The sequence below is a fragment of the Cryptomeria japonica genome, chromosome 8 (assembly GCF_030272615.1).
Source record: "Cryptomeria japonica chromosome 8, Sugi_1.0, whole genome shotgun sequence".
In the NCBI taxonomy this organism is placed as follows: domain Eukaryota; kingdom Viridiplantae; phylum Streptophyta; class Pinopsida; order Cupressales; family Cupressaceae; genus Cryptomeria; species Cryptomeria japonica.
This window is the reverse complement of record NC_081412.1, coordinates 80,573,131-80,599,074: the sequence shown is the minus strand read 5'-3', so window position 1 is coordinate 80,599,074 and position 25,944 is coordinate 80,573,131. Positions and strand designations below refer to the sequence as shown.

Genomic DNA, 25,944 nt, shown 5'->3' with positions numbered 1-25,944 from the left:
CCAACCTAGGATGTTCTACCTTTTCTTTAGCCTATCAAGTACTAGCTATCTTACCATACTAAATAATTAATCCTATTTTTTATTTATAAATCATTTACGCATTTATTAATTTTTAATTAATAAATACTTATTATTATCAATTAATTAATAAATACTTTGTTTTGGTGATTTAATAAATATTTATTAATTTACTAATTAATAAGTACTTTTTATTATATTAATATTAACTATAATTATTATATTAATATTTACTATTATCCATCTTTATGTTATCCCTCATTGATCATTCTAATTATATAGATACATAAATAAGTAAATATAGTAATGTGGCAGACAGATCTGACACATAACAGATCTGGTCTGCCATTCTTATGTTCTTATATATTGGCTTTACATATATTTCACTCTTATGCTAATATTATGTAATTTGCCTATCTGGGAATTTCCTTTATAAGTCTGCTGAAGATCAATCTAAAAGAATAATTTCTGAGTTATATTCCCACCTAATATCATTAACACTATATAATAATTATAATTACAGCTTTATTATTATTATTAAAACTATATTATTATTATTAAGCTTATTAAATTCTACATAATGATGATATCGAGCTCCATGTATTATGAATATATATATTAAGCACATTCCCGTGCATACCACAAAGAACAAAGATGCTACTGCCTGTAATTAAATAGCAGTTCTGTTCTGATCCAATCCCTTATTAATATCCCTTGCAAATCTGTTAACCTCCATTAAATATCGTGTAATGCTGATCAGGTGCATCTCTTAATTTGGAACAGTCATATCCTTTCATTAATCGGGCCTCTTTATTATTTGTCTAATCATGGCTCTTCATTAACCGATGATTAATGGTTAAGAGTTTAACCGGTAATAATTATGGACTTCAGATTTATTAATCCTCAAACGGTTCCACTTCCACCTTGTCGTATTATCACACTGCTTCTAATACCCTAATCCGTTATTCATTTAATAATCTTGGACATTCTTGGGTATGATATTGTATTAAAATAATATTTAATATTGATATGATTAATATTATTTTTATATTAATGAATGACTAATATTACTATTAACATCAATAATTAATTACATAATAAATGATAATTTATTATTATGATGAAGAATCACAAAATCTATTATTAATTACATCACCAGGATGTGGGGTTATGACAACCCTCTCACTTCAGAGGAAAATTGTGAAGTCTCATAAATGAGACAATTTTCCAATATTATTAAATGTTAATTAATAAATGTTTTAATTATCGTATTTATTTGATCACAATAATCCAATGTCCAAAGAGGGGTTATGATAGGCACATACTACTTCCTGTTTTATATATTTCATGACTGTATATAGATTTGGAAGAATAAACTCCATGCATCCAATTTGAATTGTAATGTTGAAATAACATCTTGGTCTATAGTGTGATTTTGTGTACTACTACTAACTGTATGCTCAGCAGTTTTAATATCTTTTCTGTTCCTGTTAGAAGAACCAGCTCAATGCTTGCTACAAGTTTCTTAAATATTACAAAATGCTCTCTCTCTCTCTCTCTCTCTCTCTCTCTCTCTCTCTATATATATATATATATATATATATATACTGTTAGAAGAACCAGCTCAATGCTTGCTACAAGTTTCTTAAATATTACAAAATGTTATCTTCTTTCGAAAGATCTCTCTCTTTATATATATATATATATTTCGAAAGAAGATAACATTTTGTAATATTTAAGAAACTTGTAGCAAGCATTGAGCTAGTTCTTCTAACAGGAACAGAAAGGATATTAAAACTGCTGAGCATACAGTTAGTTCACAGAATCACACTATAGACCAGGAGGTTATTTCAACATTACAATTCAAATTAGATGCATGGAGTTTGTTCTTCCAAATCTGTATATAGTCATGATATATATATATATATATGACATAGCAAACTAAGTGTAAAAGGAATTCAATTACATGGGTTTGAAATGGGAAAAACATGACATTAAAAAACACTAAGATACTCAAAAACATGGGAAAAAATTTGCAATTGTTATTTCATGTGAAATAGTGTGCAAAAATAGAAACAAAGTTGAAACTTAAGTTATAAGATATAATTAAATGCTCAATATTGCTAATTATTCTCAAAATTTCCAGAATTTATAAAATTTTCAGTCTTAGAGTACATTTACAAGACAAAACCTATATTTTCCCTCAAATTTATGCCAAGTTTAGTGTGGATCAAGATTGGAGGTGTCCTTAGGCATGTCCTTGATTTGCCAAGAGTCATCAAATATGAAGAAATGAGCTCAAAACAAGAAATTCGCTATTGACCCTTCCAAAGGGTCCAGAGCGAAAAACACTAAAACCATCCTTTTCTCCAAATTTTGTGCTAAGTCAGGCCTGGACTAGGGTGAGAGAAGCTATTTGGAATGCCTTGGAAAGATATTTGATCACCAAAGATGCAAATTTTGAGCTAAAATTGGAATTTCGCTCTTGACCCTTCCAAAGGGGCCTGAGCGAAATTCTGGATAGGTCCTGTCCCTGGCTAGTTTTTTGAGCGAATTCTCCTTTTTGGACCTTGTGAAGATCAAACCAATGTTGTCAAGTTGAGAAGTGGATTCAATATGAGGGAGTCCAAATGAAGTGAAGTGAAGAAAGTGAAATTTAGTGTGAATAGGCAAGCAAAAAGTGAATTTCGCTCCTGACCCTTCCAAATGGTCCAAAGCGAAATTCATCAAAATCACTATTTCCCCATTGTGTCAGGACAAGATTTTGTTTCCTATGGCATGAGTGAGGTTGGAGTGAGATATTCTTGCCTTGTAGGGTGAATTGAGGTAAAGGAAGTGCAAAATAAAGCCTAAAGAAGGAATTTCGCTCCTGACCCTTCCAAAGGGTCCAGACCGAAATTCCCATTATCACCTAATTTGCCCATGTGAGAAACTAAAAGGATGGATCCGTAGACTTTGTTGGACTAAAACTAGCATATGCTCACCTTCCGGAGGATTTTGAAGTCAAAAAATGGAGTAATTGAGGCCTAACCATGAAAATTCGCTCTTGACCCTTCCAGAGGGTCCAGGGCGAAATCTTTTGAAACTACTATTTTTCACCTTGTTTGGCCCAGGTGAGGAGCTGGTTGTGAGGTAATGTTGAAAAGAGGTCCAAGTTGGCCAGGAATGCAAATTTCGCTCCTTACCCTTCCAGAGGGTCCAGGGCGAAATTCTTATAGGGCCTGTCCCTGGGGAAAATCTTGAGCAAGCTTCATTTTGATGTCTTCTTATTGATGATTTAAGGTATAAAATGCTATGTTAGAATAAATATATTATGTGTCCTTAATCATCTTATGGTTTGTCTTGCAGATGAAAGAAGACCAGACCAAGACAAGGACGACCTTCTCCAGTCCAGCATCAACAAGGACGGCCTTCTCCAGTCTAGCATCATCAGGGACGACATCTTCCAGTCCAGCATTCCAAGGAAAGGTACACCATCCATCCTGCACATCAAAGACAAAGGAGGTCAGAGCAAGGGTCAGTTGGAGAAGCAGACAGTTTCAGAAGAGTTAACTAAAGTTAGCTTCTTAGCATCATCAAATTGAATATCTACCAAGTTACAAGTGTCAGACAAGGTGGCATCCCAGTCATCACTCCTCCAGTCGGATTGGTCCACCTCAGCGTGTCCAGATTCAATGTACCTGACTCATCAAAGATGGCACAAATTTCGATGTACCTACCTTGGTTATCCATTGATCGAATATTCCAAAGAAGACGTGTCCAAATAATGCAATTATTTCATTGGTCAGAATTTAGTTGGTTGTAACAAACCCTAATTAGGGTTTTCATTGTAAAATCTCAGCCATTGATCTAAAATTGATCTGAGCCATCGAATTGTATTAAGGGCGCTATATAAGCCCTGGCTCCTCATTTTGTAAAGGCTGATAATAGTTAGACAGGAGTTAGAAGGTGAATAGTTAGAAATAGTGAATAAGTCAGTTAATAGTATAGCAATTAGAGTAGAATAGAAAGAGAAGGCAAAGATTGTTGCCAAGATGTTGTTGTAAAAGACTTGTAAAACTTCATTGAAGAAATGGTGAAATCTATGGGTCGATTCAACAATTTGCATGGTCTCTATACTTCTCAAATTTGATTTCATGTTATTAGATGAGTGGAAGAAATGTGTTTGATTGATGGTGAAATTCGTATATCCATACTACTAGCAGTTTGTTGATTGCAGACTTGCCTTGTGTAGTCAACTGGAATCATTCAGTTTAAGCTTAACTTTAATCGTCGCTTCTTCACTGATATGCATCAACCTGATGATGTCTATGCTTGTAGCGATGATCTGAACATCATAAAGTTTTCCTCCGAAGATCGCACTAACCTTGTGGAGATGGTCCTGGGATATCAAAACAAGACTTAGTTAGAATTTCATCAAAGATCAATCATTGCTCCTACATTCTTAATGTCAGAATTAGATCCTTCCCTCGTCCTCATCCTTTTTTCCTTTTTTTTCAAAAAAGTCTAGGCTAGTGAAATCCTATGTTCCAGCAATATTCAAAGCAAATCAGACGTTTAGTCATCAAGTGTAAGTCCCCTTGTGATTCCAGCAAAATCACATCATACCACAAAGAGCTTAGCCACACGTAGAGATCCTACAAAGCAGAACCTTGGAGTTGCCTCGACTGATCCTTCGGCGAGATCTTCAACAGTCGGGAACTTTGTTCAAGAGAGGATAAGATACTTCAGTATTTTATTTTGTGTTCACATGTGCATAAAAAACACATCAACACCACCCCAACTTGGCCACCAAGCATCTACAAAATAAAATTAGGTTGAGTGTAGCACCCCTCGTGGGGGTTTGAGGGTGAGAGAGGGGTAGAGAGATAGGTCTAGATATTGGGGGAGATAGGAGAGAGAGATGGAGAGTGGTAGAGAGGGGGATAGAGGAAGAGTGGTAGGGAGATAGATAGGTCTAAAATTTGGGGCAGATAAAGTGAGTGAGATCGAGAGAGCGAGAGAATGTTGATAGGAGCGTACTGATTACTGAAATTTGACTGAAAATTTAAAAGGTCTTCCAAAACCTAGAATTTGCATTATAACTCCTAGAAATCTGAAACCACTCTCAAACATCTTGCCAATATGTCTTTTTCCTTTCTTATACTTAAATGTTATATTTCGTGTATATATTCTGATGAAGAGAATAAGACTGGCTTGAAAAAAAAAAATAGATAATTTTTTGACATGTTTGGGTCTCTTTTTTTAATGCAACCGAGTTTTTTATAGAAACTTGCTGAGTTCTGGTGAAAAACTCACCAAAACGTTGGTGGGTTTTTATGGCGAGTAAAAGTCAAAAAACTACTTGCCGAGTTTTCGGTGAGTAGTCCAACTATAATTATCACAAAGAAATCATTTATATCCTTGATGGATTGAACTTTTTGAACTACCTTCTTACTTATTCTCTCCTTTAACCAATGAGGAACTGTAGACAACTCCATTCCATCTTCTAACCGGTTACCCCCATTGATTCCTTTTCAAGACCGAAATGATGACTTCACTTTGCTGTTCATTTGTATTTAGGCTAGGATTTCCCAAATCTTCTATGCAACTTTGACAACTCTGACAACATTTTGCAACATTGACAACTTAGCAACTTTCTTGCTTGATGACAATATCTTGCAACTTTTAACAATATTTGGCAACCTTGTGCATTTTGACCTCATTGCTTAGTCTAGATGCCTATTCATGAACCCCAAACATGAAACATATCTTCTTGATGTGACCACACCACATGACAAGGTAGTGTACCCTAAGTCACCGGAAGGACCACTCAACATACCTAACCTAGACAAGACATATGCCTCATAGACAAAGGTTAAACCCTAGGAAACTACCAACAAGCTAAAACAAAACACTAGAACACCTAAGGAAAGAAAAATGTGGGGGTCCCCATTTGCAATGGGGTGATGTGTGAAAATGTCACAACAATTATCATTAGACATTGACTAAAGGTTTATTTATTAAGCAGTGATTCCAATATATCCATAATAAAGGCAACAATTTAAGATTAATATAAATAAGCATTGAAATCAAGCAATTAGTTTTTGAAAGACATGTCTCTTTCAAGGGAGATATATTTCCGTAAAGCTATGTCTCTTCACTTGATATGGGGATATAAAAAGAGATTGTGAAATGATTTTGAAGTATGGTAAGTGAGAAAAAAATAAATATATCAGACACCTGCAGATCTGCACTTAGAAGAGGTGTTAATACAGATATAGAAGAGAAGTCAATGCAAAAATATGTGCAGATATACATGAGGAATATGTGTAGATATTATGAAGAATATGCACAGATATCTATGAGGAATATGTGGAGAAATAAGAAGTATAAATTAGATTTATTTTAAAGGAAAATATGTGTGATTGCAAGAAAGTGATATGAGCAGATTTTTGAAGGAAGATATTGATATTACTTGTGATAAGATTTGAAGGAAAGCTTTGCCATATATGTGGTCAGTTTGTAAAACAAGATTGTGCATGATTGAGATAAAGTGTGGTGTGTGAAGAAGAATATCTATCATACATACACAAGCCAAAATACTTTGAAGGGCAGATTTTGAGAAAGATATATGTAGATTTCTATGAAAGGATTGTGAGGATATTATAATCAGATATGTGAAAGGGAGATTATGTCAATTTGAGAAGATGAAGCAATGAAGAAATAAGGCATATATATGAAGATTATTCAAGAAGGTAATTATAGGTTGAATAAGAAGAAGATTTTATGAAGGCATAGGAGTTTGTCATCCATTGAAGAAGACATATTTTGTAAGGAGTTTGTAATTGTCCATCATTTGTTGAAGAAGCAACATTTAAGGTGAAACCTAGTTCTGATTTGGAAGTTGGTGCTTCCCAAAGGAGAAATTGGTGTATCTCACTAAGTTGGTGCTTAGTTGTGGGGGTCGATTCCTATGAATAAGGGGGTTGGTGTCTCTTGTGGGTTGGTGCCTACAAAGTTGTAAGAAGATTTTATTTATGAGTAACATTGTGCCATGGTTTTCTCCCGTAAGGGTTTCCACATAAATATCATGTGTCATTGTGTTCTTCTCATGTGCATAATTATTAATGTTGAGTAAATGATGTTATTGTGATTGATAAAGTGTTAAATTGGTAAAAAGTTGCATCATACTGATTCACACCTCCGACCCCCCCTCTCAGTATATTTGTGTGCTCTTCGGCAAGGTTGTTGAATATTTTGTCATTGATGTCAAAGCTAGTCAACGATTTTCTTAATTAGTGGCAATTATGTTTTATCCTTGCTATTATTTGGTGAAATAAATATCATCTATTGGACGTGGTAATTTAGTGAGGCAATATGGTATTATTCTTAGTGTATGATGGCTGCAGGTGTTTGTATACTTTGATAGTTTCAGACTTTGATTCCTGATGGCACATTAATTTATTTATCCTTTTTGAGCGATGACAGATTCTTTGTTTGACTGTGAGTGGGGCGGCTTATTCTTGCCGACAACTGTGTAATGCCAACATTAAAAAGGGAATTATTTTGAATTCTGAAGTAATTGATAAATACCTCTGTCATTCCTTCCTTGTTTAGAGTTTATGGAGACGAGCATGTATGCTACATGGTAATCTTTTCAAGATTATTTTTTTGCTGTTAATCACTATCTTTATTTTTGTTGTGGGATATATTTTGGTTGTCTTTTCAACTTGCTGCAGATAAGAAGTCAAGAACTATTTCAGCAGGATATGTGTAAGTTTTGTATGGTGATTGAAGTGCTCAGTGTATTATGAAAAGCATTAATAAGCTTCAGTGGATTTGAGTTTGTGTGAAAACTAAAGTTGGTGCTTCGAGGAGAGTTGGTGCTCTCTATGAGTTGAGGCTCACTTATGTAACCTAGGTTGGTGCCTATTTCATGAATGGAAGCTATTGGTTTGCTATTGGTTTTTACCCAAAAGGGTTTTCCATATGAAATTTGGTGCTCCTTGTTGATGTTTTCTCTATCTATTGTATCTCTTTGTTTATGTGTTTGCAACTTTGCATGTGTTTAAAAGTTCAAAATATTGATTCACCCCCCCTTAGTATTTCTTGTGTGCTTTGCAATTGGTATCAGAGCGGGGTTCCTTCGGAAAAAAGAGCTTAAATGCTTGGAGGTTGATCCTGATTGCATACATGGGTTCTCATGATCATATTGATGAAGAAGTAGGAGAAGTGGATTTTGAAGAAGAGCTAATAAGTTGAAATATCCCAGCCCAATTTTTTCAATTTTTCAATTACAAAAAGTAATGCAACACACATTCATTAGGGTTAGCACTTAAACCAAAACGATGCGAAATACAACTCTAACCAAGAATGTACACCAAGATCCCGGGTTGGGCAAGGCGTGAGCATATGGCCAGAGGGTCTTAAAGCATTCTGAAAGTGACTATAACCAAGAATGTGCCCAAAATGGACTAACATATGGTCAAAGGATCTTAGTGCATGCTGAAAGCAACTCTAACCAAGAACGTGCCTAAGATGGACTAACATATGGTCAGAGGATCTTTACAATTACAACTGCTGAAAGGAAAACTCGACACCAAGCATGTGCTTTCAAACCCAAGGTGGGAATGGAGCTACCATATGGTGGAGATGCTAAGAACTTAGAAATGGAATTAAATGTAAATAACAAGCGTGAAATGAAAATGAGAAGAAATGCTGGCAGTACTACTGTTCAGCTTACAATTTGATAGTGAATGCTTGCCAAGATCATAAGATTAAGACTATACAATGTTGCAACAATATAGAAGACTCTCCCAGGCTTAACAAAAATGATAAGTCCAAGAAATTCTTCTCAAGGATCAATCTTAATATTCTGATTTATGACAGACTTGCACTTGAAATGCTTAATCAGCTACACCATGGAATCACTAAAATGCTCATTACTCTCTCAATACTAGTCCGAATGACCCAAAACCAAAAGCAATGGCTTCCTATGAAGGAGGCGACCAAACCAATACCAAGAAATCAGACATTAACCCAACAGATTATTTAACACGAACCCCAAGGCAATTCCCAACAGTGATGCCAAGCAAGAATGGCGATTCTTCTCTATAAAATAAAACACTTCATATTAGAATCTGCAAATTTGCACAAAGGAGCGCCCAGGCAAAACAAGAGGAAATATGCGATACCCAGAATGAATATGTTTTTATTTTGAAATATATGAGTGAAACTACAAATCTGCCTTGCTAACCGCGACTCCTGAAAATGAAATGAAATGCAAATAACTGAACTTCCAGCACAACTCAAGCTACAATGCAATCCTCACTACAAACTCTCACAACTACACGAAATCACCACTAGTTGCTATCTTTCAAGCAAGAAGCAATGCCAAGGCTAGGAGGCATTCATTCCTCGAAGCAACCCCAATACCATTCTGACAGAGTAACATTATGATAGACATAAGATGCCCAAATGAAGGGAAGAGGCCTCCATTTATAAGCTTAACAAGGAATCTCAAGAGGCTTCTAGAAAGTGCGCCCTAATTTCACATTTGAATTTTCCTCCAAGAGATGGCGCCACTTTTAAAAGCTTTAATTGACCTTTATTTTAATTCACTTCTCTTCATAAGGTTGGCACCCCTCTTCATAAGCAAGATTTTACACCTTAGGAAATATTAAATCCCTTCCATGATGTGTCCACCCTTGAAGACCACCTTTTAAAACAACTTGATGTGATGAAGCTAGGCCAAGGGGTCAACTTTAAAATATAACATTAAAACATAACATTATTTAAATGAAATGAACTTATCTCTCCAAAAACATCCCAAGGCCAAAAGTGACGAAGCCAACTGAACCAACTGAAGAAGAGAACCAACTGTGCCGAAATAATGAGGGCCACTGCCAGAAATAGAATTTACTAAAAATAGTAAATTCCAAAAAGTGCTCGGAACGCAAAGCCGGACATACCACTGCGAAGCCCTCTGAAAACCCAAAAAGAATCCGCGATCCAAACTCTAATACATGAGCAACAACAACCTCCAAAACTAGAAACCCTAATTTCACCCATTGAGTAGCCTACGGGTCTCTGAAATAGGCCATCGGTCAATTGAAACATCATGCCTGAGAAGGGGACATTACAGTCCGCCCTCCCCAAGATTGCTTGTCCTCAAGCAATTGCAAGTTTGGATGCTGCAAAATCTCCTCATTCTCCCAAGTTGCATCCTCCAAGGGCAAATTCTTCCACCTCGCCAAGTATTCCTTGATTGTTCTTCTTCTCAAAGAACGCTCTTTGGAATCAATAATCTCTTCCGGAATCAAAATCAACTGCCCTTCTTCGTCCAAAGGTGGTAATTGTGAAGAAGCAATAACATTATGTCCAAGTGCCTTCTTGAGGCAAGACACGTGGAAGACATTGTGCACTTTACTACTCGAAGGTAGCTCCAACTCATAAGCTACTGCTCCAACCTTTCTGATGACTTGGAATGGCCCATAGAAACGAGGCTTGAGCTTCTCAGCCCCACTCTTCTTGAGAGTAGACTGTCTATATGGTTGTAGTCGAAGATAAACCATATCTCCAACCTCAAAAGAGCGCTCAACGCGTCGTTGATTAGCATACATCTTCTTCTGATTCTGAGCAATCTACAAGTTGTTGTTCAAGGATTTCAAGATGTCTTGACTTTGCTGCAACAAATCCTTGGCTTGAGGGGCTTTGCTATCACCAAACACCAAATCAGCAAAGCTAGGAGCCTCATAACCATAGAGAGCCATGAAGGGAGACATCCTTATTGACATGTGAAAGGAAGAATTGTAGCAATACTCGCCTATGTGGAGCCATTTCATCCAGGCTCTTTGCTGCTCTGAAACATAGTTTCTCAGATAGCCTTCCAACCACTTGTTCACTATCTCTGTTTGTCCATCGGTTTGGGGGTGATAACTAGTGCTTGGAGTAAGCACCGTACCACTCATCCTGAAGACTTCTTGCCAAAAGGTGCTTAGGAACTTGCTGTCCCTATCACTCACAATGTTTTTCGGCAACCCATGCAATCTAAACACCTCATGAAAAAACAAATCTGCAACTTGAGCTGCTGAAAAAGAGCTCGTGATGGCAAAGAAGTGAGCAAACTTTGTCAATCTGTCCACTACAACATAGATACAATCTTTGCCTTGGGCCTTTGGCAACCCAGTGATGAAGTCCATTGATATGCTTTCCCATTTTTGGTTGGGAATGGGAAGAGGTTGCAGCAGACCAACAGGTAGAGTGTGCTCATTCTTGTTCATCTGACAAGTAGGACATTCCTGGATGTAGCGTTGAACTTCCCCTTTCAACCCTTTCCAAGCAAATCTTTCCCGAATCTGCCTATATGTTTTGAAGAAACCCTGATGACCAGCAAGTGGAATGTCATGGAATGTCATCAAAATCTTCTTTCTGAGCTTAGAATCAGCCACCACAAAGATTCTACCCTTGTAGTGTATCAGCCCGTCAACCACCTTGTACATTTCGTCATGAAAAGTACCTTCAATGATGCTGTTTGTCAACTGATTTTTGGCATAATCAGCGAGCAACATGTCCTTCCAATTAGCAGTAAGCTCACACAATGAACTTAGATGAGGTCTCCTAGATAGAGCATCAGCCACAATATTGTTTTTCCCTTTGACATACTCAATGTCAAAATCGTAAGCTTGAAGCTTACTCACCCACTTTTGTTGTCTCTCGTTCAAATCGTTCTGATGCATGAAGTGCTTGAGACTATTGTGATCAGTCTTGACCACAAATTTGCTCCCCACCAAATACTGTCTGAACTTAGCTAATGTATGCATGATTGCAAGCATTTCCTTGTCATAGATGGAGTAGGTCCTTTCAACACCTCTTAATTTTTTGCTCTCAAACACAATGGGATGCTTGTCTTGCATCAAAACAACCCCAACACCTTCTCCAGATGCATCACACTGTAGCTCGAAGGGCTTGGAGAAATCTGGAATTGCCAAAACCGGACAAGAGCTCATGATCTTCTTAAACTTATCAAAAGTAGTTTGAGCCTTTTTTGTCCAACAAAAAGCTCCCTTTTTCGTGAGGTCAGTAAGAGGAGCATCGTTCTGTGAATAACCCTTCACAAATCTTCTGTAAAAACCACAAAGACCCAAGAACCCTTTCAAATGAGTCAAGTTCTCTGGGGGTGGCCAATCAACTATTGCCTTGATCTTTTCGGGATCAACCTGTTGGCATATGCACACTCCAATGAGACATTGTATATGATTGAAGGTTTTGTCATTGATGGCAACCTTGCAATCTTATGGCACCGGCAAAGGCATTATACCGGCATCAGCAGATCACACTCTACACTGGCACTGGCACAGAAGAAAAGAAGTATACCGGCACAGAAAAAAAAAGTATACCGGCACAGAGGCCGACAGGATTCCGACTTGGCAAATTGTAAAATGACTCTTATATATAAAGGAGATCATTGTAGACATTTGATATAGTGATGTAGATGCATAAAGGAAAATATTAGGCAGACCTAATGTGCGAAATATAGGTCAAGGGGTATGTGTAAAGAACAGAGCAGGAACTGGTACTGAATCTAGCATTGAAGATGCTATTGTAAAGCAGTAAAAGTTATTGGATTTGCATAATCCTTATTGTAAGTTAGTGTGACTTCCCATTGAGCAGTGAGCTCTAGGCAATTGGCCTTCTTGCATGTGCAGGCCCCTATTGTAAGTAATATTCTCTTATTGGCCAGTGAGTGAATATTGTGGGTCACAAATCCCACCGAGGTTTTTCCCACATTGGGTTTCCTCGTTAAAATCTTGTGTTATGGTGTGCTTTTCATGTGGATGTTCTTGATTCTATTTATTGCATTATTTCTTGCATACCGGTATGCTGTTATATTATGTTCTGCATGTTTTAAGCTAAGAAATTCTAATCACCGGTTAGATACTGATTCACCCCCCCTCTCAGTATCTGTGGGACCCCTAACAATTGGTATCAGAGCTTGGTCCTCTATTTTCAGAAGCCTAACAGCTTGAGGAAGATCTTGACACCGGTAAAGATGGAAAATCTGATGAAGCAACTTGAAGGAGCTCTTACAGACTATGATGCAGAGAAATTGAAAAATATCAAACTAGAAGATGATTTAAGAGCAACTCAGGATATCATTCAGGCACTTCAAGAAAATCTTACTGTTGCAATAAATAAGAGAAGAGAACTTTGTGAAAAATTGCAAAATGAGAATGATGAAAAGGAATCACTTAATGATATAATAAGCAAGTTGAAACAAGAGAACATGACAACAAAAAATGAAATGCAGGATATGACACTGAGATTTTGCAAAGAGATTGAGGACAGGAAGAAGAATGAAGAAGAATTGACCAGAAGACTAAGTGATGCAGCAAATGAGAATACAAGACTTAGCTATGAAAATGACATGTTGAAGACAGATCTGATGCATACTCAGAATGACTCAAATGAACTGATGAGACAAAAATAAATCTTAGAAAGAGAACTAGAAACTGCAAATCAACACAAAGAAAAATTCAAGAAAAGCTCAGAGGAACTTGGCACCTTGCTGAAGAATCAAAAACCTAAAGGTGACACTTTTGGAATTGGCTTTGAAGTTGGTGAAAGCTCCGGTACTGCAAATACTCAGGATCACAGCAAACCGGTAAGACAACCTAATGCTTATAAATTCAATGGTAAATGCTTTAATTGTAATAAGTATGGTCATAGAGCAAATGAATGTAGATCTAGAAATTATCAGAATATCAACACACCCACCGGTCAATATTCTGAATGCAACAAAATAGGTCACAACTCTGAAAACTGCAAAATGAATGTAAGATGTTATGTTTGTGGAAGATTTGGGCATTTATCTAATCAATGCAGAACACAAACCGGCATAGGTTATGAGAAAGCTATTCAGAAGAATAATGTAACTTGTTATGCATGTAACAAGATTGGGCATATTGCTAAATTTTGTAGAAGTAAAGGAACACCGATAGACAACAAAAGTTCTAGCTTGAAAGGTAAAGAAAAAGTTGAAGAGGTTAAGCAAGAATTCTCAAAACAATGGATTAGAAAAGCTGATCTAAATATTGGGAATACTCCTCCACCGGTAGAAAAAACCAATGCTTCACCGGCAGGACAGAGCAGTGCTCCATCGACAGGAAGTTCTTCATCCAATTGAAGAAAATTTCCTTGAGGGTTTGGCAATCTATTGATACATGTGCTATTATTCCCTCGGTTAAAGATAAGAAGTTGAAAATTACTTATTACCGGCAAACAATGTTAAGTGAATACTTAATCGACATGCAATTAATGTGGTAGATGGCGAACAGACACCATAAAGTTAAGGTTTTGGCTCCATTTCATTTCACCGAGATTTCAAATTTTCAGAGAGCGCGAAGACTCCGAGCTAAGGCATTTCGAGGAAGAAGCAAGCACACTCCAAGCAATCATCCATCCAAGGCAGTAAAAGGTATTTAATCATGGCATCCACCTCTGCAATTGAATACATAGCAAACCCTACTGTTGTTGAAGTAATAAAAAGACCTAGGCCCGTATTTCAGTTAGTTCCCGAGATAGCAAAGAAGGATGATACCTTAGGTGCTTTTTCTCAAATTCCTAAGGGAGTTGTTTATGCTGAAGACCCCCGAATGTACATCCATTGCAAAATTGAAGAGTTGGGAGATGAGGAAATCAAAACCATGTATAAAACTATGATATGTGATAATACCGGCAATGTAAAGGATGAACACAAAATCATTGAGACCCTAGGATTTACAGAAATCCTTAGCATTCCTGAATTTCCAAAGGATGTTATTAGGACAGTTTTAAGCAAGGTACATGGAGAATTTTTCTGGTTAGATGCAATCCATAAGATCACCAAGGAAGCTGTGAAAGCTATCACAGGGTTACCGACCACCGGTAAGAGACCAGATAAAACCAAGAAGGTTTCCAATGACCTAGTTATAAACCTAACTGGTGCAACATTTGACAAGAGGTCTCTAAGGGTTAATGATGTAAAAGATGTCAATGTGAGATTCATCAGTTTGATATTAGGTTATAAAGCTACTCATGCTAATAGACTTAATTCAGTTTCAAGTTTATGCATTAAGAGTGCTTATGACATGGTCACAAACAATGCAAAAATTGACATATGTGAATGGTTAAAGGATGAACTAATTGACAACCTTGGAAAGATAAAAAAGGATAAGAAAGGAACTTTCAGATTTGGAAATCTGTTAGTATGTCTAATGCTACACATAACAAAACAGGTTCCCGGTATAGGTTACAAAGAACTTGGATATGACATACCGGTAGGAAAACAATTGACTGAACTATTCAATAACATGGGTGAGAACAAGGAAAACAATATTAATGACTCTTTCCAAGCATTAAAGACCAAAATGAAGAAAAGAGTAAGGTTATCTCAGAAGATTGTAGACAAATACAAAGATGATATATGCTTTGTCATCAAGAAAGATGAAATCTGGATGGAAGCGGTCATCCCAAGGACAGTCTGGGTAACCGAGATGGGATATGAAACAGATGATCACATAGTTGAAACATATGCCAAAGCACTTCTGGAAGCCCCCAAAGAACCAAAGGAAGAAATTTTTGGTAGTGCAGAGAATATTGAAAGACAAATTCAATCAAAGAAAAGGGTGAAAAAGGTTGAGGCAGTTGTGAGGAAAGGATCCAGACAAGCAAAAGCCATCAAAGATGTATTGAAGAAAACCGGCATAACAGAGGATGAGCTAGCAGCTCCACAGCTTGAAACTCACCTATCACCGGTAGGTACTTCTTCAGGAAGTGACATGCCTGCAACTTTTAAAAGAGTTGTAAGAAAAAGATATCCTTCACCGGCAACCACACCTTCACCTAGGAGGACAAGGCAAAAGCAACAAGCTGCGAGATCTTCGGTTAGAAAGGCCACACCTAAGAAGAAGAAAAGGACAAACAAAGACTTGGCCCCTCTTGATATACTGCTAAATGAAATCACAGAGGAAGGTAAACTGAAGAACATATAGAAAATATATGACACTCTAACAGCTGATGAAAAAGAGCAAGTTGAGAACAGTGTTATATTACATATGGACATGTACAAAAAATTTCTGATGGAAGTAGTAAATGAAATTCCTGATGAATTATTCAAAAGACTTGAGGCAAGAAGACAGGCAGTGATAGAATTGGATAAGAAAATAAAAATTGAGAAGCTACTTGCTGTATATCCGGTAAACTCTCCAAAATAAATTGATGATTTGATTGCTCAAGCAAACCGGTCAGTATTCTCTACTGCACACCAGCATATTTCACTAATGGCAGGAAGAGTTAATGAGGTGACAGGAAACATAAGATGGATGGGATATATTCCTGGTTGAGAAAGAAAAACAAGAAGAGTACAGGAATCCCAAACCCATAAAGGTATATCAAAAAGATAGAGACAAGGGGAAAGGTAAAGTTGGTGGACCACCAAGCATCAAAGTTAAAGACAACTTACCCCCACTTTCTTTAAATACTCCACCGGTGAAAACAACAACTACTGAAAATCAACGGGCAGCTGAGAGTATGGATGTAGAGGATAATAATCCTAATTCTGAAGTCCTATACACTGTGGATGTTGATATTCAGAAGATCAACATAGTAGTAGACAAAGATTCAACTAATAAGTCAGATATGGCTAGTGAGCCTCCGGTAGCAGGGGAAATTGAGAAACCGGCAGAAGATAAAGAGAAAAAGGCAGAGATTGAGTCACAGACTGAGGAAATGAAACCTACAGAGAAACAAACAGAGAAAAAGGCTCCAGAACAACAACAACTGGAATAGGTACATAAGGAAACAGTGCCACCGACAACCAGTGAAGTAGGAAAACCAGTGCTTAAAGAAATACAGACACAAACTGACCTACCGGAGGTCAATACAAGCTTGGTAACTTCCACCAGTACTCAGATTGTTGGATCATCATCAGCATACAAATCAACAAATGTGACTGAGGTATTACTAGATTCTATCAAGAAAATAACCGACTGCAACTCACAGGCTTACAAAGCAATTGATGATACCATACCAATTTTGAAGGTAATTGCACCTAACTGTAATATAGATAACAAAGATTCTTTAGGACAATTGGATACACTGTGTAAATATATCTCAGAGAACATTGAGAAAATAAAGGAAGATTCAGTAAAGGATAAAGTAGAAGTTGAAAAACATAAATTCTTTGATGAGCAAATAAAGAAGTGTAATAAAGATTTTGACACACTTCTACTGGAATTATGTAATTTGTTGAAAGAGTACAAAAATTTGTACAAAGATACCTGTAAAACAAACTTTTTGACTGTAGATATTGACAAGAAAATGAGCAAGGTACAGGATGAGATCAATAAACTTGCAGATAGTTTTGTCAACTCACTTGATACACTATCAGTTTTTGAAGAGAAGATAACAAATTTTGAGGAAGAACTACTCAAATTGGAAAGGGAGAAAGAAAGGATAATAAATAAGGCAAAACATTTGAGATCTAAACTAAGTCCAAGATTGGACTATCTAGCATCTCTGTGGAAGGAAATTTTTGAGGCATTAATACAGGGAAGCAAAACACCGGCAGAGCATTTGCAGCATCTCACCGGTATAGTGAAGAGAACTGAGACAACAATAAAGGATAGTAAGAAGTTTATGGATAGTATAAACCTGATTTTGGGAGATCTTTTTTAGATTATAACTACCCAGCTACAAGGTTGAGTTTATGGATAGTTGAAACTACAAACTCTACTAACATCTTGACAACTTTTGTCATTGATGCCAAAGGGGGAGTAGTGGGATGAGAAAGTTCAAAACACAGAAATCATATGCTCAGGGGGAGCTCTCACATTTTTGGTAACATTTTTGGACTGCACACTTTTGAACACTTTATGAAATTTCTCATGAGTGTTGCCATCAATGCCAAAGGGGGAGATTGTTGGCATATGCACACTCCAATGAGACATTGTATGTGATTGAAGGTTTTGTCATTGATGGCAACCTTGCAATCTTATGGCTCCGACAAAGGCATTATACAGGCATCAACAGATCCCACTCTACACCGGCACCGACACAGAAGAAAAGAAGTATTCCGGCATAGAAAAAAAGAAGTATACCGGCACAGAGGCCGACAGGATTTTGTTATACAATATTTTGTTTATTATTGTAAGCCGACTTGGCAAATTGTAAAATGACTCTTATATATAAAGGAGATCATTGTAGACATTTGATATAGTGATGTAGATGCATAAAGGAAAATATTAGGCAGACCTAATGTGCGAAATATAGGTCAAGGAGTATGTGTAAAGAACAGAGTAGGAACCGGTACTAAATCTGGCATTGAAGATGCTATTGTAAAGCAGTACAAGTTATTGGATTTGCATAATCGTTATTGTAAGTCAGTGTGACTTCCCATTGAGCAGTGAGCTCTAGGCAGTTGGCCTTCCTGCATGTGCAGGCCCCTATTGTAAGTAATATTCTCTTATTGGCCAGTGAGTGAATATTGTGGGTCACAAATCCCACCGAGGTTTTCCCCACACTGGGTTTCCTCGTTAAAATCTTGTGTTATGGTGTGCTTTTCATGTGGATGTTCTTGATTCTGTTTATTGCATTATTTCTTGCATACCGGTACACTGTTATATTATGTTTTGCATGTTTTAAGTTAAGAAATTCTAATCACCGGTTAGATACTGATTCACCCCCCCCCTCTCAGTATCTGTGGGACCCCTAACACAACCTTCACTCCATCAGCACGGATTATGTGACCAAGGTAAAGTAGCTCCTTCATTCCAAATTCACATTTGAATTCTTTGGCAAACAGACTTTCTGATTCAAGGATGCTAAGCACTTCCTCTACGTGCTTGAGGTGTTCTTCCCATGTCTCGCTGTAGATTTGACTGTCATCAAAAAAGATTAACACGAAGTTCCTCAACTGCTTCTGAAAGACTCTGTTCATACAAGACTGGAAGGTAGCAGGAGCATTAGTCAACCCAAATGGCATGACTAAAAACTCGAAGTGACCATAGTGACATCTAAATGCTGTCTTCTCAACATCAGACCCTCTCATCCGAATTTGGTAGTAGCCTGACCTCAGATCAATCTTTGAGAAGAACTTGGCTCCATGTAGCTCATCTATGAGCTCATCTATCCTTGGAATGGGGTATCGATTTTTGATGGTGCTTTGATTCAAAGCACGATAATCCACACACATGCGAATGGTACCATCTTCTTCACAAGAACAACTGCTGAAGCGAAAGAACTCTTACTTGGACGAATGAAGCCCATCTCCAAGAGTTCCTTAATGTTTTTCTCAATCTCATCCTTTTGCTTCTTAGGGTACCGATATGGAGTTGTGATAACTGGTTTAGCCCCTTCCTTGAGCTCTATGACATGCTCTGAGCCTCGTTCGGGAGGTGGCCCAAGAGGTAAATCAGCAAACACTTTACTCTTCCTGGTGAGTAAGGACTGGATATCAGGAGGGTAGCCCCTCTTTGTTTTAACCAGACTAGCTGGGAGAATCATACATTCCGCAGCCCACTCAACTTGATCATGCCGAATCAACTTTGCCATTCGCTTGAATGACACGATCCGAGGTCCACCATTAGACATTCCTCTTAACACCACCTTCTTCCCATCGGATTGAAACTTGAGCTCCATGGTTTGCAGATTTAGGGAGATCTCTCCAAGTGAACACAGCCATTGAATGCCTAGGACGACATCCGTATCTCCAATGCTGACTACATAGAAGTCATCCTTGACTTTGTAGTTGCCCAATTGCATAGACATATTTCGGATCTTCTTGGTGCAAGAAATGTGAAACCCATCAGCAACCATAACCTTGAAGCCTTCAAAACCTTCTGTTTGCAGCCCTTTCTTTGCCACCACCACTTCATCAATGAAGTTATGCGTTGCTCCAGTATCAATCAAAGCAACTATTCGCTGCCCCTTAATCATCCCTCGAACCTTGAAGGATTCATTTTTTTGAAAGCTCGAAAGTTGAGCCAAGGTACCCCCACTTCCTTTTTCACCTTCAGATTCTTCGGGAACTCTTTCCACTTCGCTGTCATCACAATCTGATTGCTGGTCTGAAGAATTAGAATCGCTTTCTCCAGCTGAATAGTATTCAATTTGATGAATTTTGACTCCCTTTGGGCAAATATGATCTTGGGACCATTTTTCTCTACACCGGAAACATAATCCCTTTCTTCGGAGTTCGTTATGTGTCTCTGGATCCAACCTTGTGACATGAGTGTTATGCTGTTTGAACTCCTTATGGCGAGGTCCCTTTCCTTTATCCTTTTTGTGAAATAATGGCTTGGATTGAATTTTTGCCTTAGGAGCAGCCCACTCCATATTTCTTGCTTTTTTCATTGCTTCTTGTAAGGAGGGTGGATCGAAAGCTTTAATCCAACCCTTGAGTGGTTCCATAAGCCCTTCACTGAATAGGATCACCAACCGCCTCTCGGTGATTCCTGTGACCATTACTGAAAGCCTCTGAAAATCAGCTATGTAAGCATCGACTATGCCATGTTGTCTAAGTTGTGCCAATTCTCTGAAATGCACTTCTGGATCCTTTTTCTTGAATCTCTTTGTGAGCCTATTGGTGAACTCATCATAGGTAGTGATCGACCGATGCCCCAACGTGACTAGACCATGGTACCACCATTCGTGTGCTACCCCATCTAAATGAAGCGTAGCAAACTTGATTGCCTCCTCTTTTGTCATGGGTCTAAGAGCTAGATAGCTGTCTAACTTCTGTATCCAAGCTCTAGCTGAACTACTGTCACTCCCGTCAAAATGTGGAAGCATAACCTTGTTGATTGCTTGATGCAAATCCCTCTATACTATTGCTTCCCTATGTTCACGATGTCTCCCATGTCCTTTATTCTTCCTTTTATGGTCCACGAAATCATTGTAAGACATGTCTAACTTGATTTCATCAGGAAGAGACTCATACTCAGCACGATCAAGTCTCAACTGTTCCACAAATGATGCATTCTCTCCCGGATCAAGTTGAGGGTTCACTGGTGCCAAGAAGGTGGGTTTAAAAGGCCTGGAAGAAATGTTTGTTCTATTTGAGGTATGCGGAGCAGCATGTTCACTATGCTGGTTGGAGCCGCTGTGTTCTCCGGTGTGCCCTTGATTGTTCTGTGAATTAGAACTCTGACTCATTTTCCCCATCATGAGAGATACCATATCCAATAAGGTATCCATCTTCCTCTCGAACCTCCTTCCCGGACTTGGTGTTCTTTCCCTTCCTTTTCCACTTTCATCCCGACTGCTTGTAAACCTCTCAGTACCACCCACTGGCCTCTCATTGTCCCCCATTTCTGTTTCCGGAGAAGACTCCCAATGAGCCCTCAAAACCTCTGATGCTGTTTGACCTTCAGGAACCTGATACCACTGAAATTGACTTGCAGCCCTCTTATTTTCCCTTGCTAAGTATCTTCTTTCTCTGTCACTCATAGAAGGTTTGTTTCATAGGATGGCAGGATGTGAAGCTCTGATACCACTAAAATATCCTAGACCAATTTTTTCAATTTTTCAATTACAAAAAGTAATGCAACACACATCCGTTAGGGTTAGCACTTAAACCAAAACGATGTGGAATACAACTCTAACCAAGAATGTCCACCAGGATCCCGGGTTGGGCAAGGTGTGAGCATATGGTCAGAGGGTCTTAAAGCATTCTGAAAGTGACTCTAACCAAGAATGTGCCCAAAATGTCACTAACATATGGTCAGAGGATCTTAGTGCATGCTGAAAGCAACTCTAACCAAGAATGTGCCCAAGATGGACTAACATATGGTCAGAGGATCTTTACAATTACAACTGCTGAAAGGAAAACTCGACACCAAGCATGTGCTTTCAAACCCAGGGTGGCAATGGAGCTACCATATGGCGAAGATGCTGAGAACTTAGAAATGGAATTAAATGTAAATAACAAGCATGAAATGAAAATGAGAAGAAATGCTGGCAGTACTACTGTTCAGCTTACAATTTGATAGTGAATGCTTGCCAAGATCATAAGATTAAGACTCTACAATGCTGCAACAATATAGAAGACTCTCTCGGGCTTAACAAAAATGATAAGTCCAAGAAATTCTTCTCAAGGATCAATCTTAATATTCTGATTTATGATAGACCTGCACTTGAAATGCTTAATCAGCAACACCATGGAATCACTAAAATGTTCATTACTCTCTCAATACTAGTTTGAATGACCCAAAACCAAAAGCAATGGCTTCCTATGAAGGAGGCGACCAAACCAATACCAAGAAATCAGACATTAACCCAACAGATTATTTAACACGAACCCCAAGGCAATTCCCAGCAGTGACGCCAAGCAAGAATGGCGATTCTTCTCTATAAAATAAAACATTTCATATTAGAATCTGCAAATTTGCACAAAGGAGCGCCCAGCCAAAACAAGAGGAAATATGCAATACCCTGAATGAATATGTTTTTATTTTGAAATATATGAGTGAAACTACAAATCTGCCCTGCTAACCGCGACTCCTGAAAATGAAATGAAATGCAAATAACTGAACTTCCAGCACAACTCAAGCTACAATGCAATCCTCACTACAAACTCTCACAACTACACGAAATCACCACTAGTTGCTATCTTTCAAGCAAGAAGCAATGCCAAGGCTAGGAGGCATTCATTCCTCGAAGCAACCCCAATACCATTCCGACAGAGTAACATTATGATAGACATAAGATGCCCAAATGAAGGGAAGAGGCCTCCATTTATAAGCTTAACAAGGAATCTCAAGAGGCTTCTAGAAAGTGCGCCTTAATTTCACATTTGAATTTTCCTCCAAGAGATGGCGCCACTTTTAAAAGCTTTAATTAACCTTTATTTTAATTCACTTCTCTTCATAAAGTTGGCACCCCTTTTCATAAGCAAGATTTTAGACCTTAGGAAATATTAAATCCCTTCCATGATGCGTCCACCCTTGAAGACCACCTTTTAAAACAACTTGAAGTGATGAAGCTAGGCCAAGGGGTCAACTTTAAAATATAACATTAAAACATAACATTATTTAAATGAAATGAACTTATCTCTCGAAAACATCCCAAGGCCAAAAGTGATGAAGCCAACTGAACCAACTGAAGAAGAGAACCAACTGTGCTGAAATAATCAGGACCACTGCCAGAAATAGAATTTACTAAAAATAGTAAATTCCAAAAAGTGCTCGGAACGCAAAGCCGGACATACCACTGCGAAGCCCTCTGAAAACCTAGAAAGAATCCGCGATCCAAACTCTAATTCACGAGCAACAACAACCTCCAAAACTGGAAACCCTAATTTCACCCATTGAGTAGCCTACGGGTCTCCGAAATATAGGCCATCGGTCAACTGAAACATCATGCCTGAGAAGGGGACATTACATAAGTTGTCTAAGTGAAATCAAGAGACTTGGAAAGAAAAATCAGAACTTGAAGTTGTTGCTACAAGAAGAGAATGGGACGAACATCAAGAGATCTCATGCTTTTGAAGAAGCTGAAAAATTGATAGTTGATTTGAAGGTTTAGGTTGAAGAAGCAAAGAAAAGAGAAGAAGAAATTAAAAATCAGCTTAAGCATAAGGAAGAAAAGTGTGAGAGACTTGAAGCTGAAATTGTTTCACTTAGATAAATCTTTGACACAACGGAATCATGAGAAGATAAATCGGAAAAGTTTCATGTCCTTGGATGATGTCATTGGCTCACAAAAACTGTGTACTGATAAAGGTTAAAGTTCTAAGTCTACAAAAGAAGAATAACAGAAGACCAGTGTGGACAGCACAAAGGATTCACCATCAAAAATCAGAGATAATGCTTTCAAAAGGCCTCCGATCTCAAGGCAAGCACTTATGAATAGGTTTAATAATATTTTCTTTTATGGTTATTGTTTCTCTTGCAATTATTTTGGACACAAGGCAATCAACCATAGAGTGTTTGCAAGAAATGATTTCAGACCTAAGAGTAAAACTCTTTTGCTTCTTCGAGGAACTTCAATGTTATATGCTATAAATGTAATAACTTTGGTCACACTGCAAAAGTTTTTAGAAGTGGTATGACAAATTTCTCTAAGTAGAGCAAGAAGGTTGAAAAAGAGGACAAAGCAAAGGAGGTTACTATTGATGGGAATAATCATTATGTTATGTTGTTATATTATATTTATGTTGTCGTCGGTAATAATGAGTTACGGCGGTCAGTTAGTTAGCCGACGGGTAGGTAGTTGGAGTTGCGATGGTTGTGTCGCACCCTTTCGGGTATTATATATTGTGTACCTTTTCTTCGAAGTGGGATCATGTTAGTCATGTCGGATGTAATGTTATAAGCACTTATTGTACATGGACTGTGGAATTAATACAGAGGCTGGTTATTTAATGTATTTCCATTATGTTTTGTGCATTTACTTTCTGCATTTAACCGTTTACCCGAGAGGGCAAACATTTGGCACCGTTGCCGGGGATGATGTTGACGGGAATAATCATTATGTTATGTTGTTATATTGTATTTATGTTGTCGTCGGTAATAATGAGTTACGGCGGTCAGTTAGTTAGCCGACGGGTAGGTAGTTGGAGTTGCGACGGTTGTGTTGCACCCTTTCGGGTATTATATATTGTGTACCTTTTCTTCGAAGTGGGATCATGTTAGTCGTGTCAGATGTAATGTTATAAGCACTTATTGTACATGGACTGTGGAATTAATACAGAGGCTGGTTATTTAATGTATTTCCATTATGTTTTGTGCATTTACTTTCTGCATTTAACCGTTTACCCGAGAGGGCAAACATTTGGCGTCGCTGCCTAGATGAACTCGGGAACGGAAGACACGGATGGCGCACAGACACAATGGGCCTACCCGTTGGTGAAGTAAACCCAGAGGCCGACGACGTGCAGACAGAACTTTACACAGGAGAAGACACGGCAATGCGAGAATTTTCAATTTTGCTCCAAGTAGCCATTCAGACCTACGCCCGACGAGAGGCGGTGGAGGCAGAAATCCCACCAAGTGCCGTGTGGACAGCGCTGGAGGTTAGCCCGGCAGTAAACCGGTTGATGAACCACCTCCCCCGGTTGCTTGCACAGGCATCGCTGGCACAACAGGCCCACCTGGAGGAGATTGCCCAGGAAGAGCGACGACAACAAATCCTGCAACGCTACGAAGAGAACAGCCGACGGGAAACGGAACGAGATTGCGCCAGGCCAGGAGGAAATTGAACCTTGTAATAATCCCGACACAGAGTGACGAATGGGAAGTGGCACAAACCACGTTGAATCTCAGACAGCAGATAGAACAAAGGCGTAGGCTAAGGCAGCTTGCCGAGGGACGACCGGCCGAGGGGTTGCCCGAAGGGAACCCAGGAGGTGTCACGGAGGTTGCGGAGGCAGAGATAGACGGAGAGAACTACATTGTCTACACTGTTGTAGGGCTGCCAGAAGGAGTCACGGAGGGTGCCGAAGGAGAACTCTATAGTTCATCAGAATACCACCGTAGGGTAAGAAGCCGCGAAGAGTTGGTGGAACAAACAAGGCGAAGTCTAAACCTGATCGACGCTACTAGAGACTTGCTAAAGAATTTGTCCATTTCAGAGGACAACCGGAGGGAGACAACACAAGGTGACAGTACGACCGAAGGTGCCGAGGGAGCACAAGGGTACCGTACGGGAGGCAATTTGTTTGGTTCGGTGTCAGCAACTTTTTCCGGAGGACCCACAAGTGGAGGTTCAGTTGCAGGAGGCGGAGGATCGCTAGGTACAAGCACACAAGGAATTAGAGGAGTGAGACCCAGCGGTGGGATGGCGAGTAAACAAAAATTGCCAAAGTTCACAGGGGAGGGCAAGGAAGACCCCTTATGGCACTGCCGTACATGTGAAACCATTTGGTCCGCCAATGGAGTAATAGACCAGGATGACTGGGTACAGCAG

At 38.6% G+C, this 25,944-nt stretch overlaps 1 protein-coding gene across 2 annotated transcripts in view; it reads left to right on the top strand.

Moving 5' to 3' along the window:
- Positions 1-25,944, top strand: part of LOC131038433 (EIN3-binding F-box protein 1) — a 212,784-nt gene that overhangs the window by 175,929 nt on the left and 10,911 nt on the right. The window lies entirely within an intron of this gene.